This window comes from Myotis daubentonii, chromosome 4 (genome assembly GCF_963259705.1).
Source record: "Myotis daubentonii chromosome 4, mMyoDau2.1, whole genome shotgun sequence".
NCBI lineage: Eukaryota > Metazoa > Chordata > Mammalia > Chiroptera > Vespertilionidae > Myotis > Myotis daubentonii.
This window is the reverse complement of record NC_081843.1, coordinates 4,366,699-4,386,163: the sequence shown is the minus strand read 5'-3', so window position 1 is coordinate 4,386,163 and position 19,465 is coordinate 4,366,699.

The window sequence follows — 19,465 nt, the reverse complement described above, 5'->3', positions numbered from 1 at the left end:
CCTCCACAGAGGCAGGTTCTATCTAGTTTTCAGATAGAAACACCAGAGGCAGGGTTAGAAAACGGTGGCCCAAAGTTTTAGCCCTGGGCACTGCAACCAGGCCAGCAGCCACCACCACAACTGCATAAGCAGCCATCATCATGACCGCCAGAGGAGCAGCCGCTGCCCTCAAATGCCCGAGAAGTATTCGCCACGCAACTGCAAAAGCAGCCACGCGTGCAGCCACCATTGCAAATGCCTGAGGAGCAGCCACGTGAGCAGGCATCACCACGACTACTCAAGCCAAGCCAGCAGTTTCAACCCTGGGCCTAGTGATTGCACAAAGAACCACCAAGCCCAATGCATTGACCCCAAGAGCCGTGACGGTGCGATCTGCTGCCAAGCCCAAAAAATTGACCCAGGAGCCATGACCGTGCAATCTAATACCTAGATCCTTTGGTGAGAGCAAAATGGGGATGCAAAAAATAACCACCAAAAAAAGAAAAGGAGGAATCCAGAAAACGAACTAAATGAAACGGAGGCGTGCAATATGTCAGAAAAAGAATTCAGAATCAGGGTCATATAGCTCATAAACCAGATGGATGAGAAAATCAACAACTTATGTAAGAATCAAGCGGAAATTAAAAAAAACACTATGGAAGATTTCAACACTAGATTAGAAGAAGCAGAGAACCGAATTAGTGAATTAAAAGAAAGGGCAGCAAACCCCACCCAGTATGAACTGCAATTGGAGACAAAAATTAAAAGAAGGAGAGCCTAAGGGAGCTTTGGGACAACATGAAACAAAGCAACATATGTATAGCAAGGGTGCCAGAACAACAAGAGGAGTAAGAGTTAGAAAACCTATTTGAAGAAATAATGTCAGAAAACTTCCCTGAATTGGGGAAGAAAAAAGTCACACAAGCCCAGAGAGTCCCAAACAAGGTGAACCTGAAAAGACCCACACCAAGACACACCATAATTGCAATGGCAAACATTAATGAAAAAGAGAGAATCTTTAAGGCTGCAAGAGATACAGAATGTTACCCACAAGGGACCTCTCATTAGATTATCAAATAATTTCTCAACAGAAACACATCAGGCAAGAAAGGAATGGAAGGAAGTATACAAAGTGATGCAAAGCAAAGGACTGAATACAAGACTACACTATCCAGAAAGGCTATCATTCAAAACTGAAGGGAAAATCAGGAGCTTCATAGACAAAAAAAGGCTAAGGGAGTTTATCACTACCAAGCCACCAATGCAAGAAATATAAAGGGATTGTTTTAAAAAGAAGAAATAAAAAGGGAAGAAGTAACACAGGCACTAAAATAAAAATGGCTACAAACAAGTACCTTTCAATAATAACTTTAAACGTAAATGCACTATATGCTCCAATCAAAAGACATTGAGTGGCTGAATAGATAAGAAAACATGACCCATATATAGGCTGTCTACAAGAGACCCACCTCAGAACAAGAGACTCACACAGACTGAAAGTGAAGGGATAGAAAAATATCATTCAGGCAAATGGAAATGAAAAAAAAAAAGCTGGGGTAGCAATACTTATATCTGACAAAATAGACCTCTAACTGAAGGCCATAATAAAAGATAAGGAAGGCCACTGCATAATACTAAAGAGATCAATACAACAAGAGGATATAACTCTGGTAAACATATATGCACCCAATGCAGGAGCACCCAAATACATAAAAAAATCTCCTGGAAGATATCAAGGAGAGATTGACAGCAATGCAATCATAGTAGGGGACTTTAATACCCCATTAATATCACTGGATAAATCCTCTAGACAAAAAATCAGCAAAGAAACTTCAATCCTAAATGACTCACAAGATCAGATAGACTTCACATCTTCGAACATCTTCAGAACAGCTTCACCCAAAGCTCCGGAATATATATTCTTCTCAAGTGCAAATGAAACATTTTCAAATATAGAACACCTATTGGGTCACAGGCAAAGTCTCTCTAAATACAAGAAGACTGAAATAATATCAAGCATCTTCTCAGACCACAATGGCACAAGATTAGAAAAAAGCTACAATAAAAACAAGAAAATAAATCAAAACACTTGGATGCTGAGTAGTATGTTATTAAACAGTGATTGTATTACCAAAGAGACCAAAGAATAAATTTATAACATCCTGGAAATCAATGACAATGAAAATACAACAATCTAAAATCTATGGGACACAATGAAAGCAGTCCTGAGAGGGAAATTCATAGCATTATAGGCCTATCTCAAAAAAACAAACAAAACTGGTAATAAATGATCTAACTCTACAACTCAAAGAATTAGAATGAGAGCAACAAGAAAAGCCCAGCATGAGCAGAAAGGAGATAATAAAGATCAAAGCAGAAATAAATGACATAGAGTCCAAAAAAAAAACTGTAAAAGATCAATGAAACCAAGAGCTTGTTCTTTGAAAGCATAAACAAGATTGATGAACCTCTAGCCAGACTCATCACCAAGAAGCAAAGAGAGAGGACCCAAATAAATAAAATCAGAAAAAAATTTAAAAATCTCAATAGGAAGATAACTAAGGAGGAAATTGAAGCAACAATAAAAAAACTTCCAGCAAACAAAAGCCCAGGACCAGACAGCTTCACAGGGGAGTTTTACCAAACATTCAAAGGAGAACTACAACTTATCCTCCTCCTTGCTGAAACCGGTTTGACTCAGTAGATAGAGCGTCAGCCTGTGGACTGAAGAGTCCCAGGTTCGATTCCAGTCAAGGGCATGTACCTTGGTTGCGGGTATATCCCCAGTAGGAGATGTGCAGGAGGCAGCTGATCGATGTTTCTCTCTCATCGATGTTTCTAACTCTCTATCTCTCTCCCTTCCTCTCTGTAAAAAAATCAATAAAATATATTAAAAAAAAACACCTTATCCTCCTCAGATGATTCCAAAAAATTCAAGAGGAAGGAACAATTCCAAGCTCTTTCTATGAAGCAGCATTGCCTTAATCCCAAAACAAGACAGAGACAATATAAAGAAAGAAAGAGAATTATAGGCCCATATCCCTCATGAATATAGATGCTGAAGTCCTCAACAAAATTCTAGCAAGTCAGATCCAGCATTACATTAGAAAGATCATACAGCATGACCAAGTGGGATTTATTCCCAGAATGTAAAGATGGTACAATATCCTCAAATCAATAAACGTGATACATCACATAAACAAATTGAGAGACTAAAATCACATAATCATATTAATTGATGCAGAAAAAGCATTTGACAAAATCTAACACTCTTTCTTGATAAAACGCAACGTGGGAATAGAAGGATCATACCTCAACATAATAAAAGCCATCTCTGACAAACCTACAGCCAACATCATACTCAATGGGCAAAAACTAAAACCATTTCACCTAAGATCAGGAACAAGACAGGAATGCTAACTCTCACCACTCCTGTTCGACATAGTACTGGAAGAGCTAGCCATAGCAATCAGACAAGAAGAAGAAATAAAAGGCATCCAATTTGGAAAAGAAGAAGTAAAACTATCATGATTCACAGATGATTGACATTATACTGAACATAAAAAACCCTAAAGACTGCAAAATAAATTATTAGATATAATAAATGAATTCAGCAATGTAGCAGGATACAAAATTAACAGCAGGAAATCTATGGCATTTTTATACACCAAAAGTGAACTTACAGAAAGAGAAATTTTTAAAAATCCCATTTACCATTGCAACAAAAAAATTAAGATAGCTAGGAATAAACTTAACTAAGGAGGTAAAAGATCTCTACTTGGAAAACTACAAGACATTGAAAAAAGAGATAGAGGAAGACATAAACAAATGGAAGAATATACTGTATTCATGGATTGGTAAAATGAACATCATTAAAATGTCCATACTACCCAGAGCAATCTATAAATTCAATGCAATCCCCATTAAGATACCAAAGCATATTTCACAGAACTACAGCAAACACTCCAAAATTTCTTATGGAACAAAAAAAGACCCCAAATAGCTGCAGCAATTCTGAGAAAGAAGACAAAGTTGAAGGGATCTTAATACCAGATATCAAGCTATATTACATAGCCATTGACCGCAAAATTGTCTCATACTGGCACAAGAACAGACATATTGACCAATGGAACAGAACAGAGAACCCAGAAATCGACCCAAGCGTTATGCTCAATTAATATTTGACAAAGGAGGCAAGAACATACAATGAAGTCAAGACAGTCTCTTCAATAAATGGTGTTGGGAAAACTGGACAAATACATGCAAAAAAAATGAAACTAGAACACCAACTTACACCACACATAAAAATGGATAAAGGACTTAAAGCTAAGATGGGAAATCATAAAAATTTCAGAGAAATTCATAGGCAGCAAAATGTCAGACATATGTCATAGCAATATCTTTACAGATACAACTCCTAAGGCAATGGAAACTAATGAGAAAATAAACAAATGGGACTACATCAAAATAAAAATTTTCTGCACAGCAAAAGAAACAGACTGTCAAACTTCAGAGGGAATGCAGGAAAGGGTGGGGGAAGGGGTTTGAGATCAACAAAAGGGCTTGTATGCATGCATATAAGTATAACCAATGGACACAGACACAAAGGGGGTGAGGGCATATGCAGAGGGAGCAGTGTGTGTGGGGGGGAGACATATGTAATACCTTAATCAATAAAGAATTTTTTAAAATATTGAAAGTGAATGATAATGCAATGCAATGAAATTAAGCACAAGAACAAAGGATGTTTAATATTTAATTTAAATATTCGACTGGTGAGGAATTCTTAAACAGAACTCATAAAACAATGAGCAAAGGGAAAAAAGAGACTGCATTGAAATTTTTTTAAAAAATCTTTCCATCAAAAGAAAAATATACAAAGCATTTCTTCAAATAATTATTGGAGGACAGGTGATTCAATAGAAAAATGGGTCAATGATTTAAATATCTAAGTTTTCAATAAATATTTGATGATCTATTCAACTTCATACATTATCAAAGAAAAAATGGAAAGTACAAAATCTCAACATAATGTTCAAAATTAAAAGTCCAAAAGACTGTCAACACCAAATATTGGCAAGGATGTAGAATGATGGAAAGTATTGGAAGTACTGACTAAAGTTGAATATTTATATACTTTAAGATCCAGTAATTATGTGTACATACTTGTACCAAAAGACATCATGGCAAATTAATAATAACTAAAGTTCAGAAACAATATAAATGTTCCTCAAACTTACAGTAAATAAATATATTGTTTTAGATTCATACAACTAAATATTATACAACAATGTAAATAAACAAACTACCATTATAAGTGACAATGTGGATGAAGCTTACAAACATAATATTGAAATAAAGAAGCCAGGAAGAAGTATACAGTACAATTATATTCATAAATAAGTGAGACTAATGTGTAATTAAAAAGTCAGCATGGTAGTTTACATTGGAATTGATTGATTAAAAATGAATATTTACATTAACAATAAATAGTAATTAATTAAAAGAGAAAACTATATAATATTTTCATATGATACCAAAAATGCATACAATAAAAACCAACAGTAAAATGCTAAAAACTTGTAGTAAACTAGGCATAGAAATGAATTTTCTTAAACTGATGAAGGGTAACTACCAAATATAATATACAGTAGAAGAAATTTAAAAGTATTCCATTCAAAAGCAAAAAAAAGAAAAAAGATATCTATTATTGCTACCAGTATTCAGTATTGTACCAGTGGTCCCACTTTATGCAATAGCACAAGAAATGGGGTTTGATAATTTAAAAGAAAGAAAAAGTGTCATTATTTCTAGATTAAAAGTCTATCTAGGAAAGCCAAGATAATCATATAAAAACTGTAAAAACTAATTAGAAAATTAGTTGATCTAGGTTTCTGGATAATAAGATCAGCATGTAAAATTCAATAACATTTCTAAATACTAGCATTTTATAATATGATTAAAAAAAAAAAAGACAGCCTTAAGAGCATAAATAAAATCAGTAAGGTATGTAAGATACAAGGAATTAAATCTGCTAAACTGTAAAAGACTTCAGGGGTAGAATTACAAAACAATACATATTACAGAGTGACACTAGTGAAACAGAAGATAAGGCAGCTCCAAGTCCTTTTTCCTGGGAAAACTAAAACAACCAGAAAGTGACTGAAATGACTTTACAGGAACCCTAGAACACAGGTCAAGTTTACAGCAACCAAGTGGATATCCAGAAAAATCAAGAAAAAGCTATTTCCAAAAATGTTAGGAAACGCTGCGGCATGTTTACGCACCCTTGCCACAACACTGTTTCAGGACAGTGTTGGTCGGGAGGAGGCAGCGGCCCATTTTCCTATTGCCTCTTTCAAATCAGAAGAAAAGCCAGCCTTATTTTCAGCGGCCTAACCTGTTTGGGGAGTTGATTGAAGGACTGGTGTTCGTTTTAACTCGGCCCCAAACCAGAGGGTACTTCTCATGGAAGCTGCAGGGGGATTACAGACCTGCAGACTCCTGGGCCAAGAGATTACAGGTGAAGACAGAACATCTAAGTTCTCGAAGGCAAGCAGGAGTGACACTCTTTAATAAATTAAGACTTTTTTAAAAAGCCATGTATATAGAAGAATATAAAAACCCACACAAACAGGCACAGGCAAGCTGCATGCACAGAAAGGACATGAGAATAACATACATTTTTACCTAGAGCTGATCCCTAGGTTTAAAACATGTTTAGCTAAATAGTGATGGGGAACCTATGACACGCGTGTCAGAGGTGACACACGAACTCATTTTTTTGGTTGATTTTTCTTTGTTAAATGGCATTTAAATATATAAAATAAATATCAAAAATATAAGTCTTTGTTTTACTATGGTTGCAAATATCAAAAAATTTCTATATGTGACATGGTGCCAGAGTTAAGTTAGGGTTTTTCAAAATGCTGACATGCCGAGCTCAAAAGGTTCGCCATCACTGGTTTGGAATATACTTAGCTAAATAGTGAAAAAGTGCCTTGGCACAGAGCCAGTCTGAAAAGATGGGAGAGGTGACTTGTTTTCAAAAGCCAATCAAAAAAATTGTATTGAATTTATTGGGGTGACAATTAATACGATTACATAGGTTTCAAGTGTACAGTTGTATAATATATCATCTGTATGTTGTACTGTGTGTTTACCACCCAACATCAAATCCCCTTCCATTACCATTTACCCCCCCACCCCATTTAACCTCTTCTACCTGCCCCACCCCCCTTTCCCAGTAATCACCATACTGGGATTTTCTTAATCCCTTTGTCTTTTTCACGTAAGCCCCCCACTCCATTTCCCTCTGACAGCTGTCAGTCTGTTTTCTATATCAATGAATCCATTTATATTTTGCTCGTTTGTTTGTTTGGTTCATTAGATTCCACAGATAAATGAAATCATATGGTACTTGTTCTTCTCTGACTGGATTATTTCACTTAGTATAGTACCCTCTAGGTCCATCATTTTGTAGCAAAAGATAAGATTTCCTTCTTTTTTATGGCTAAGTAATATTCCATTGTATAAATGTACCACAGCTTTTTTAATCTACTCAGCTACTTATGAGCACTTCCAAAGCTTGGCTATCTATAATAATAAAAGCATAATAGGCTAATTAGTCCAGATGTCCTTCTGGACGACCTTCTGGATGAAGCCAGGGCTGAGAAGGAAGCCCAAGTCCCAGATGCTAGAGGAAAGCCAGTGCCCGCAGCCGGGGGAAGGAAGGTGAACTCTTGCATGAATTTCGTGCATCAGGCCTCTAGTTTCAAATAATGCCTCAATGAACATAGGAATACATATATTTTTTAGGATTAGTATTTCACTATTCTTTGGATATATTCCCAGAAGTGGAATTACTGAGTCAAAGGCAGTTACATTTTTAATTTTCAAAAGCCAATTTTCAAGACATAAGTAAACATGAAAATAAGCTCAAACAATTGAAGGAAAATAAATTGGCATCAGACTTACTAGATAAAGATTTTAAAATAACTCTTAAATATGCTCAAAGAACTAAAGAAAACCACAAAGTACTAAAGAAAATATGGAAAATTATACATAAACAAATGGAAAAATCATCAAATAAACATTATAAAATGAAAACAAAGAGAAAATTGGGACCTGAAAAATATAATAAGTGAATTTAAAATTCACTAGAGGGGTTCAACAGAACATGTGAGCAGGTATAATAAAGAATCAGTGAACATGATGAGTATAGAAAATTTGAAATTATTCAGTATGACTTGTAAGAAGAAAAAAGAATGAAGAAAAGTAAAGAGAGCCTAAAGAACTTATGGCACACCATCATTGAAAGCAATATATATATTTTGGTGTCTCAGGAGAAGGTGAGAGAAAGAAAGAGGAGGAAAGGTTATTAAAAGAGACTTCCCGGAGAACCAAGATGGCAGCATAGGTTAACGCCGGAGTTTGCTGCTTTGAACAACTACTTCAAAAGTGAAACCAAAAAACGGAAGGGACATCACCCAGAACCACAGGAACGCTGGCTGAGTGGAAGTCCTACAACTAGGAGGAAAGAGAAACGCATACGGACACTCAGAGGAGTCGCAGTGCTGAAGTCAAATTCTGAGGTGTGGAGTGCGCGGAGCAGGCTGGCGGCGGAGGGCGCGGTTGTTGTTTTCAATCGGGAGGGAGTCGCAGACTCTGAGCTCCAGATCCAGGCGAGTCTTTAGGGACCCAGACTCAAACGGGAGAATCGGGACTGTCTGGCTTCGGTCAGAGCGAGTGCAGCTTTCTCTCCGAGCTTTGCAGCGGGTGCTGGGACTCAGAGAGGCAGAGCCCCTTGGGACAGGACTGAGAGCCGCCATAACTGCTCTCTCCGGCCCACCCTGTTGAGCCTGTGTGACCCGCCCCGCCCAAGCCCTGCACAGAGGCATTTGCCAGATAGCCTCAGGCAAAGGCTAGATTAGCACCTCCCTAGAGGACAGAAGTTCTTTCACTGCTGACACAGCTGATTCTCATAGCCACTTGGCCTGGAGGTCAAACCCTCCCTGGAATTAGCTACAACAATCAAGATTTATCTATAAGACTGTGAACAAAGACCACTAGGGGGTGCACCAAGGAAGCATAACAAAATGCGGAGACAAAGAAACAGGACAAAATTGTCAATGGAAGAAATAGAGTTCAGAACCACACTTTTAAGGTCTCTCAAGAACTGTTTAGAAGCTGCCGATAAACTTAATGAGATCTACACGAAAACTAATAAGACCCTCGATCTTATATTGGGGAACCAACTAGAAATTAAGCATACACGGACTGAAATAACGAATATTATACAGACCCCCGACAGCAGACCAGAGGAGCGCAAGAATCAAGTCAATGATTTGAAATGCGAGGAAGCAAAAAACATCCAACCGGAAAAGCAAAATGAAAAAAGAATCCAAAAATGCGAGGATAGTGTAAGGAGCCTCTGGGACAGCTTCAAGCGTACCAACATCAGAATTATAGGGGTGCCAGAAGATGAGAGAGAGCAAGATATTGAAAACCTATTTGAAGAAATAATGACAGAAAACTTCCCCCACCTGGTGAAAGAAATGGACTTACAGGTCCAAGAAGCGCGGAGAACCCCAAACAAAAGGAATCCAAAGAGGACCACACCAAGACACATCATCATTAAAATGCCAAGAGCAAAAGATAAAGAGAGAATCTTAAAAACAGCAAGAGAAAGAAACTCAGTTACCTACAAGGGAATACCCATACGACTGTCAGCTGATTTCTCAACAGAAACTTTGCAGGCCAGAAGGGAGTGGCAAGAAATATTCAAAGTGATGAATACCAAGAACCTACAACCAAGATTACTTTATCCAGCAAAGCTATCATTCAGAATTGAAGGTCAGATAAAGAGCTTCACAGATAAGGAAAAGCTAAAGGAGTTCATCACCACCAAACCAGGATTATATGAAATGCTGAAAGGTATCCTTTAAGAAGAGGAAGAGGAAGAAAAAGGTAAAGATACAAATTATGAACAACAAATATGCATCTATCAACAAGTGAATCTAAGAATCAAGTGAATAAATAATCTGATGAACAGAAAAAAAAAAGACTTCCCAAATGTAATGAAATACATAAATTTACAAATTCAAGAAACTTATGAATTCTAAGAAAAGTGCATGAGATCTACAATGAGACAAATAATAATGATCTCACCGTTGAAAACTAAATAAAAGAGAGGACCCTGAAAACAGTAAGGGAAAGCAGTCACAATAGAAGGGATCCTTAATATGATCATCTGCTGAAATTTTGGAGGCTGTAGAGTAATGAAGTGATACAAAGTGCTGTAAGAAATCACACACACACCTGTCAACCAATAATTCTATGCCAACAAAACTGTCCTTCAAAAATAGAAGAAACAACAAAGTATTCCCTGATAAAAGCTGAGGAAATTCATTACTACTAGATCTACCCTACAATAAATGCTAAAAAGAGTCTTTTAAATTGAAATTAAAGGACACTAGACAGTAAATCAAAGGCATATGCAGAGATAAAGCTCTCTGGGAAAGCTAAGTGCATTGGCAGATATAAAAACCAATACTATTGCAATTTTTACTTATACTCAACTGTATTTTATACAGGATTTTTAAAAAAATGAATAAAGATAATTATAATTTGTAGTGGGTACACAATGTATAAAGTTGTAATTTGTGACAACAATGACAAAGTGTGGGGGCAGGAACAAAGCTATATAGGAGCAGAGTTTCATATGTGATTGAAATTTAGTTGGTATCAACTCAAAGCAGATTGTGATAACATTGGAATGTTATATGAAATCCCCATGGTAATCACAAAGAAATATCTTTGAATACACATGAAAGGAAACAAGAAAAGTATCAAAACATTTAAATACAAAAAATACTCTATACAGAAGGAGAAACCAAGATGGTGGCATAGGTAATAACCTATACTTGCTGCCTCTTACAACCACATCAAAATTACAACTAAATGGCAGAACAACTACCATCCAGAACCTCGGGAAAGCTGGCTGAGTGGTAATTCCACAACTAGAGAGGTGAAGGAAGCTCATTGAGACCGACAAGAAGTGCGGAGGTACGGAAAGTGCTAGCACCTGGGTGTGCTGTTCTTTAAACCAGGAGGGAAATACAAACTGAACTCCAGTTCTGGGCAAGACTCTGGGGAACCAGACACATATGGGGAGAAACTGGACTGGCTGGCATTGGGACAGGAATGTGAGGGCGGCTTACTCTTAGAGGTGCTCACAGTGACCATTGTTCCTGCACAGGTGCGCGAGATGCAGAGAACCAGGGACTTCTCCAGTTCAGTGCTGACTGGCAGCCATTGCTGTTTACTCTGCCCTGGTGATTCCCAGAGACCTCGCCCCACCCAATTTACAACCCACCCAAGCTGCGGCTTTTGCATATGAATGGCCTGTCCTTTCGCCTAAAACAAACTGCAGCTGGGTCAGAGAGCCTGAGAGATTCCAAAAGAAGGCCCACTTCCTGGCAGCAGCAGTGGCCTTGCTTCACAGCTGGGACTCGTCTGTGCACTTCCAAACCCCACACAAAGAGGAGGAATCTGCAAATCTCTCTGTAGTTCCTGCTGGGTGGACCTAGACAGGGGCTAACCTTGCACCTCTTTGGAGATCCAAGAGCCAGTGTACCCAGTGGTCAGTGTGAGACCATAATGGATTACAACTCTTCACATCCATAAGAGACACACTCAAGGGGCAGACTCAGTGAGCACCAAAGCCCTACTGAAGCCAGTCCTGCCCCATAAGGGTGTCTCATGTGTAGCAGATCTTCCAGTGTAGACATAGCTGGTCCTCACAGCCAATTGGCCTGGAAGTCAATTCCCCCCAATGATACCAACAGCAATCAGGCTTAGCTACAACAAGACTGTGAAAACAGCCCACAAAGGGGTGCAAGAAGAGCGTCCACCTCAGATGACTGGGGAGGCTGAGCCACTGGGCCTTATAGGACACCAACCAAACAAGGCCACTCTATCAACTCAAGGAGACTTAGCAGCTACCCAGCACATAGAAACAAACACAGGGAAGCAGCCAAAATGTAAAGACAAAGAAACAAGTCACAAATGAAAAAAATTGTGGTTCAAAACCACAATTATAAGGTTACTCCAGAATCTTCTAGAAACCTCCAAGAAATTTAGTGAGACCCTCAAGGTTGTAAAAAAGGACCAATTAGAAATTAAGTATGCAATGACTGAAATAAAGAATAATATACAGAGATCCAACAGCAGATGAGAAGATCCCAAGAATCAAGTCAAAGATTTGAAATACGAAGAAGAAAAAAACACCCAACCGGAAAGGCAAAAAGGAAACCAAATCCAAAAATATGAAGATGGTGAAAGGAGCCCCTGGGACAACTTCAAGCGTACCAACATCCAAATTATGGGGGTGCCAGAAGAAGAGAGAGAGCAAGATATTGAAAACCTATTTGAAGAAATAATGCCAGAAAACTTCCCCCACCTGGTGAAAGAAATAAACTTACAAGTCCAGGAAGCACAGACAACCCCAAACAAAAGGAATCCAAAGAGGACCACACCAAGACACATCATAATTAAAATGCCAAGGGCAAAAGACAAAGAGAGAATCTTAAAAGCAGCAAGAGAAAAACAGTTAGTTACCTACAAGGGAGTACCCATACGATTGTCAGCTGATTTCTCAACAGAAACTATGCAGGCCAGAAGGGAGTGGCAAGAAATATTCAAAGTGATGAATAGCAAGAACCTACAACCAAGATTACTCTATCTAGCAAACCTATCATGTAGAATTGAAGGTCAGATAAAGAGCTTCACAGACAGGAAAAAGCTAAAGGAGTTCATCACCACCAAACCAGTATTACATGAAATGCTGAAGGGTATTCTCTAAGAAGAGGAAGAAAAAGGTAAAGATAAAAATTATGAACAACAAAGTGACAACAAATACATATCTATCAACAAGTGAATCTAAAAATCAGGTGAATAAAAAATCTGAAGAACAGAATAAACTGGTGAATATAATAGAACCAGGGGCATAGAAAGGGAGTGGGCTGACAATTCTCAGGGGTAAGGGAAAGTGGGGGATGCAGGAAGAGATTGGACAAAAATCTTACACCTATGGATGAGGACAATGGGTGGGGTGGGAACCGGGTGGAGGGGAGCTATGCGGGGGGGGGGGGGGGGGGAGGAATAACTGTAATAATCTGAACAATAGAGATTTATTTAAAAAATACTCTATACCAGTGGTTCTCAACCTTCCTAATGCCACAACCCTTTAATACAGTTCCTCATGTTGTGGTGACCCCCAATTTCATTGTTACAAATTGAACATAATTAAAGCATAGTGATTAATCACAAAAACAATATGTAACTATATATGTGTTTTCCGATGGTCTTAGGCGACCCCTGTGAAAGGGTCATTCGACCCCCAAAGGGGTTATGACCCACAGGTTGAGAACCGCTGCTCTATACAATAGAAAAAAGTAATGGAGGAAACAAGACATATATAAAACAACAAAATGGCAAAAATAAGTCTCTCCCTATTAGTATTCACTTTAATATGTTTTTTAAATTGATATCAGAGAGAGGAAGGGAGAAGAAGAGAGAAATAGAAACATCATATTGAGAGAGAATCATTGATCAAGTGCTCCCTGCATGCCCTCCACTGGAGATCAACACCAGAACTGCAATCACCTGGCCCATGGTTGATGCCCAACCACTAAGCCATACTGGCAAGGCAATATTCATTTTGAATGCAAATGAATTTAATACCTCATTCAACAAGCACATATTGGCAAAATGAATGTAAAAAGACAACAACAAAATGATCCAACTATATGATATCAGTGAGATTCACTGAGATTTAAGGACATAAAGAAGTTGAAAGTAAAAGGACAAAAAATAAATTTATGCAAATAGTGCCCAAAAGATCTGGATGGCTATACCATTATTAGACAAAATGGAATTTAAGTCAATAACTGTTACAAGAACAAATGCCATATGTGCCATCTAAAGAACAAAATAAACAAACAAAATAGAAACAGACTCATTGATGCAGAGAACAACAGACTGATGGTCGCCAGAATGAAGGGACCTTGGGAATATGGGTGAAAAAACTGAAGGGATGAAGAAGTACAGATTGATAGTTAGAGAATAGTTATAGGAATGTAAATTATAGCATAAGGAAGTAAATAATATTGTAATAACCATGTGTGGTGCCAGGTAGGTACTTGAAATATTGGGGGAACCACTTTGTAAAGTATATGATTGTCTAACTATTATGTGTTCACCTGAAATTAATACAAAATAATATTGACTGTAAACTTTAATTGAAAAATATAAAAAAAATTTCAGAATCAAACAAATACAATGTTATAAATTGATAAAAGGCCAATTCACCATGAAGATATAACAGTTATACACGTACATCAAACATCAGAGCTTCAAAGTATATGAAGTAAACAGTAACAGATTTGAAGGGAGATATAGACAGCTGAATAATAGGAGTTAGAGCAGCGGTTCTCAACCTGTGGGTCGCGACCCCTTTAGCAGTCGAATGACCCTTTCACACGGGTCGCCTAAGACGATCCTGCATATCAGATATTTACATTACGATTCATAACAGTAGCAACATTACAGTTATGAAGTAGCAACGAAAATAATTTTACGGTTGGGTCACAACATGAGGAACTGTATTTAAAAGGCCAGAAGGTTGAGAACCACTGAATTAGAGTCTTGAATAGAGAATTTTTGAACAACACTGTAACCCAATTGGAACTAATGACATATACAGAATACTCGACCCAACAACAATAGGATACACATCGTTTATAAGTATATATGAGGTATTCCTGAGAGAGACCATATAGTATGCCACAGATCAAGTCTAATACTTTAAAAATATATACAAAACATCTTCATGACCACATTGGTATTATGTTGAAAGTCATAACATGAGGAAAACTTGAAAATTTGCAAATATGTGGAAATTAAACAACCCTTTTTTCAGCAACAAATGGGTTAAGAAGAAGTCACAAAGGAAATTAGAAAATACTTAAAACAACACACCAAAAGTTATGGAATGCATTGAAAGCAATACTAAGGGGAACACTTTATAGCTATAAATGCTAGCATTGAAAAAGAAATATCTTGCCCTGGCCAGTGTGGCTTAGCTGGTTCGGTGTCATCTGTGCACAGAAAGGAAATTCCCAGTCAGGGCACATGTCTGGGCTGCGGTTAAACTCACGGTGGGTGTGGGGCGCAGCTGAGAGATGTTTTGCTCTCACATAGATGTTTCTCTCCCTTCCCCTCTCTCTAAAAAAATCAATAGAAAACTATTTTTAAAGGAAAATCTCAAATCAATAACCTAACTTTACATCTTTAACAAGTACACAAAAGAAGAATCTAAACTCAAATCTAGCAGAAAAAACAGACCTACTAAGAAGGGCTCCTGTGGCTAACTGGGCTCATTTTTGAAAAACAGAACCCAGCAGCCATTTCTACATAGAGGATCTCTCACTAAATGCACTTCAGGGAGCAGCCTTCCCTGGACTTCTTGCCTCTGGACTAAACTGCCCACTGCATGGTGTTTCTGCATCTGAGCCAGCCCTTATGAAGGAGTCCTTGGAATCTGATTTCAACCAATAGGACGGAGGCTTCTCCCATCCAATCAGACCTGCACAGCTCTGACCAACCAGAGTGGCCCTATTTTGGCCAATCAGGACAGTCCCTTTTGGATCAATCAACTGCAAGGATTTAGAGTTCTCAGTCCAACCAGGGACCAGGGGTGAGGACTTCTGTCCAGGAGAGCCAGCTCCCCACTGGCTCTAGGAGAGTAATTTCCTTTCAAGACTGAAGACTACATCCCCTGGCTGAGCTAAAACACTGAGGTTGTCTCACTGGAGCAGAGGGAAGCAGACCAGTGCAGGCCAGAACAGACTGGCAGAGCAGAGCAGACCAAAGCACCGGGAGCAAACCAGCACGGTGCCGAGTAGACCAGCATGGAGCAGAACAGAGTTGTCTGCTGTATCACCGTTGAGCTGCTTTGCACTGAATAGAGTTTTCTTCTTCATCACACCCCAAATTGGGAATTCCTGATGGCCTTGACTTCCTGCCAATGACCATCAGTTGACAAAAGACATAATAAAGATTAGAATAAGGTAAATAAGTAAAATAGAGACTAAAATAACACTGGAGAAAATCAGTGAAACTAGAAGTTAGTACTTGGAAAAGATCACAGAGCTAACAAACCTTTACTACATGGACTAAGAAAACAAGGGAAGACACAAATCACTAAAATCAGAAGTAAAATGTGAACATTAGTACTGTTTTTACACAAATATGGGGTGGGCAAAAGTAAGTTTACAGTTGTGAATATGTGAAACACAGTTTATTCTTGTGTAATTTATTAATTATTACATTACTTTTCCATACAAACAACTATAAACATATTTTGCTCACCTGTGGGAACCATGCCAGTGGGAGCACAGGCATGGGAGCACAAGGCCAGTGGGAGCACAGAGGTCTTGTTATCAATACACCAGAATGGCCAAAGGCCGCTCTGGGCATGTGCCTACATGGAATGTTCAAGGACTCTGAGCCTGAGAGTCCTAATCAGGCCAAGATACCATGATCAGGTGCAAGAACACACGGTACACTGTGCCCTTCAATAGCCAATATAACTGATGTCACTGTTGGCACAAAGCCTTCTTTGTCTAAATGGTATAAAAATGGGTTACTGACCAGTCTAGCTGTCTGAGGCAGGAGTGAGAAGAAGTCTGCTGGAGTATGAAGAGAGAGCAGCTGGGATGGAGTGTGAAGAAGTCTGCTAGAGAGAGCAGTTGGGCAGGAGGGACAGGGGAAGCTGCTGAGCCAGAGAACTCAGATCACACTATGACAGGAGGTGGTGAGTCTAGGAGGCAGCATGCGGCTGCTCAGATAATAGCTGTGGGTACAGAGACTGATGCTGTTTTATGGGAAAAATCTATGTTCACCAGCCGGTGTCCGCTGCCTGCCTGCATGGACTGTCTGTGACGACTGTTCTGTCTGATGGCAATGTGGCCACTGGCTTCTGCAATGAAGACTCATTCTTATACACCCACAGCCTCTCATGGCTTCTCTGTCTAAGACCCGGGGTCCTAGCAGGTCCAGCCCCAGGCAGAGGGGCTCGGACCCAACCCCTGTGACTAGCAAGCAGAGGATAAAGGAGGAACCTGGACTAAGTTCCCAACAGTTTGCACAGTGGGCAGGGTTCGAGAAGAACCAGCCCTGGCATAGTCAGATAGGGAGATTTAGAAGAATACATGGACTCAGCCATTCAGAGCCGGTCAGCCCAGCAGAGCTGTGCAGTGCTCTTGATGCTGGCTGACACCACCCCTGTATACAGATTATAAGGCACTACCATGAATGACTGCACAGCAGCAAATTGGATAACCTAGATGAAATGGGAAAATTCCTAGAGACACAAATACTGAGACTGAATTAAAAAAATAAGAAAATCTGAATAGACTGATAACTAGAACAGGGATCAAATCACTAATCATAAAACTCTCAACAATGAAAAGTCCTGAACAAGATGATTTCACTGGCGAATTCTACCAAACACTTCAAGAAGAATTTGATAGGGCAGAAACAGGATGCTGGGGAACCAGCTAGGATTGTGAGAAATATTAATCCTGCTCTGTTAACTGTGATTGCTTTGCTCTGATTAAGGAAGGCACATTCTAACCTGGCTGGCAGCCGCACTCTGGACCTGGGAGCTCACCTGGAAATGCGGTCCAACCTTTCCATTTGGAGCTGCCTATTAGCATGGAAGATTAACAACTTTGTTGCAGAAACTAAAGCCAGAAACCAGAATCTCCAGCCCTTTGAAGACCCTAGCTCTTTTACATATCTGTAAACTGCCCATTTGCCCTTTTGCCTACTTTCCTTTGTACTTCTACCAATATAAACAGCCGGCTTATGGTGGGGGGCAGAGTAGATTTTTGTGGATGACCTGCTGCTCTCCCGTACTGCTGGCAGTATTGGGATAAACGCTCATAATGATTCAACCCTGTCTCTGCTTAATTGGCTCAAGTAGTGACAGGCAACATGGACCCATTGTTTATCCAGTTACAAATTAACAACAATATTTCTTAAGTTGTTCCAAAATTTTAAGGACACTTTCTAATTAATTTTTCGATGCCAGCAATGCCCCAGAACAGCAGTTCTCAAGCTGTGAGTCGCCAACCTGTGGGTCGTGACCTCCTTTGGGGGTTGAACGACCTTTTCACAGGGGGTGCCTAAGACCATCAGAAAACATATATAATTACATATTGTTTTTGTGATTAATCACTATGCTTTAATTATGTTCAATTTGTAACAATTAAAATACATCCTAAATATCAGATATTTACATTATGATTCATAAGAGTAGCAAAATTACAGTTATGAAGTAGCAAAGAAAATAATTTTATGTCTGGGGGTCACCACAGCATGAGGAACTGTCTTAAACGGTTGCGGCATTAGGAAGGTTGAGAACCACTGCCCTAGAAGCAAAGCCATAGAAAGAAAACAACAGACCTATGTCATTTGTGAACAATGATGCAATACCCCCTGATATAATACTACAAAACATAATCAGTAGCCTGTTAAAAGGATTATAGACAATGACTAAGCGGGATTTACTTCTGGCATGTGAGTATGGTTTAACATGAAAATCAATCAATTTAATACTCCACATTTGAGGTTAAACGCCGGAGTTTGCTGCTTTGAACAACTACTTCAAAAGTGAAACCAAAAAACGGAAGGGACATAACCCAGAACCACAGGAACGCTGGCTGAGTGGAAGTCCTACAACTAGGAGGAAAGAGAAACGCACACGGACACTCAGAGGAGGCGCAGTGCTGAAGTCAAATTCTGAGGTGCGGAGTGCACGGAGCAGGCTGGCCGCGGAGGGCGCGGTTGGCGTTTTTAATCGGGAGGGAGTCGCAGACTCTGAGCTCCAGATCCAGGCAAGTCTTTAGGGACCCAGACTCAAATGGGAGAAGCGGGACTGTCTGGCTTCGGTCAGAGCGAGTGCAGCTTTCTCTCCGAGCTTTGCAGCGGGTGCTAGGACTCAGAGAGGCAGAGCCCCTGGGGACACGACTGAGAGCCGCCATAACTGCTCTCTCTGGCCCACGCTGTTGATCCTGTGCGACCCGCCCCGCCCAAGCCCTGCACAGAGGCATTTGCCAGATAGCCTCAGGCAAAGGCTAGATTAGCACCTCCCTAGAGGACAGAAGTTCTCTCACTGCTGACACAGCTGATTCTCATAGCCACTTGGCCTGGAGGTCAAACCCTCCCTGGAATTAGCTACAACAATCAAGATTTAACTATAAGACTTCGAACAAAGACCACTAGGGGGTGCGCCAAGGAAGCATAACAAAATGCGGAGACAAAGAAACAGGACAAAATTGTCAATGGAAGATATAGAGTTCAGAACCACACTTTTAAGGTCTCTCAAGAACTGTTTAGAAGCTGCCGATAAACTTAA